This window comes from Theobroma umbraticum, unplaced genomic scaffold (genome assembly GCF_002168275.2).
Source record: "Theobroma umbraticum cultivar Fairchild unplaced genomic scaffold, ASM216827v3 scaffold_67.0, whole genome shotgun sequence".
In the NCBI taxonomy this organism is placed as follows: Eukaryota; Viridiplantae; Streptophyta; class Magnoliopsida; order Malvales; family Malvaceae; genus Theobroma; species Theobroma umbraticum.
Window position 1 is genome coordinate 2,567,013 of NW_018397262.1, and position 1,830 is coordinate 2,568,842.

At 31.0% G+C, this 1,830-nt stretch overlaps 1 protein-coding gene across 1 annotated transcript in view; it reads left to right on the forward strand.

The window, feature by feature from the left end:
* The window catches only part of LOC110419615 (Di-glucose binding protein with Kinesin motor domain-containing protein), a 23,655-nt gene that overhangs the window by 352 nt on the left and 21,473 nt on the right, over nucleotides 1-1,830 (forward strand). The gene's annotated exons all lie outside the window — the stretch shown is intronic.

The window sequence follows — 1,830 nt, forward strand, 5'->3', positions numbered from 1 at the left end:
TACGGTGCCGTTGAAGAAGTGCAGTGTTTGGTACTCTAAGTTTCCAGGTTAATATTATTTGCTTTTAATGAATGAGGTTTTATCTCAATGATAAAAAGAAAGTCTTGAAATCTTTAAGTCCCAAGTTCAATGAGGTTTTATTAATTTCTTGAAATGAATGTAATATGTGATATATATGAAAATAATTTTAATTGAAATTGAAATTTTTACTTATAATTGTAATTATCTCATAAGAAAATATTAGTTAGCTTTACTAAAGATCAGTTTAAAGATGTAAAGTTATAAAATATTAAAGATGCTACGTTAACATTAAGTATGTTATAAAATATTATTACATATTTGATAATTGAAATTCTAAAAAGTCAATGAAAATAATAATAAAATTATTTAGATACTAAAACAATAGAAAAACATTTTAATTAATCATAATTTATTATAAGTAAAAAATAATATATGAAGAATGAAAGAAAGAAAATTGATGAGAAAGAAGAAAGAAAGGCACGGCACGTGAGGGTGGCGTGAGGCCAATGTCCTCTACCCAAATTCGCGTTTGAAAGCCTTCATTTCCCTTTTTCTCTTTCTCTAATTGATTCATTCAAAAAGCATTCCTCTGTGGAGTGACCCACTTCTCCTTACTGACGTTTCTTCCTGACAACACAGCTTTGTACTTTCCCTCTTCATCTTATTTAATTCTCTTTTTCTTCTTCACCTTGCCAGATACTGATGTAGCCACGTCACGGGCCTCAAATAATCCGTCTATGCTGGATTCAGACTCTTCCCCTAAACCGAATTTTGGTAATTTCTTTTCTTTTTGAAGAATTTCGGCTTTTTAATTCAATGTTAGGTGCACGTATCTTCCAATTAAAAAGAAAATGGGTTAGAATTTTCGTTCCTCGCCTTGATCCAAATTAAATTTGGTTTGTTTTTGTTGATGTAGACGTCGATGATCCTTGGCAAACTCAAAGCTCAAATGACATTAGTACGCCAATTGGAGAAATTGATGGTAAACACTCTTTGCTTAGAGATGATTTGTTTGTTCTTTGCATCCAAATGTTCTACGGATGTAAATGGATTTATGTTTGGTTTCAGGCCGGTCCTTGGTGGGATTTTCTCTAACATTGCCAGACCTTGTTATTCCAGCAAAAAACTATGGAGATTCCCCTGAATTCTTGGAGAAAAATACGTGTTCAATTGAGCTCTCGTTAGAGAATGGCATTGATGGATCTGACACTAAAGTAAACCACAAAAGTCCCACCGTAAAGTTCTCATCCGTGTGCCAAACCTTCGACAAAGAAATGTACCGGTCACACAAGGAGCATGAACCAACTTAAGAGTAAAGAGTGTCGAGAAGTGTGCAAATCTTTACTACTGGAGCCATAATTTTCATTGGGAAAATTGGATTTTCAATTATTTTTTAAGATCAATTTAGAGTAGTTGAAAATTTTGAGTAATTTATACTACTATAATGAGATTAGCCAAGTTGGTATCATGAATTAAGATACATCAGCTCAGTTTGTGAAATTTCATAAAACATATATAACGATAAATATATATTAAAAAAATTATTTGTTGATAGCAATAATACTACTACCTTCAGTAAGCAATTCTCTTAATAAACTTCACATTAGTCTATTAATTGTTTACAATGTTTCATTTTCATTCATGATAATTCTATTTTTTTTCATTTATAATTTTTTGAATTCATTCTAAATTTATTCATCCATCAACCTACTCATAAACTTTGCATGAAATTTGCCACATCCAATTGTATTTCCATTGAAGCACAATGTGGTGAATTTCGTTTATATCCATCCAAATTATAACAACTTA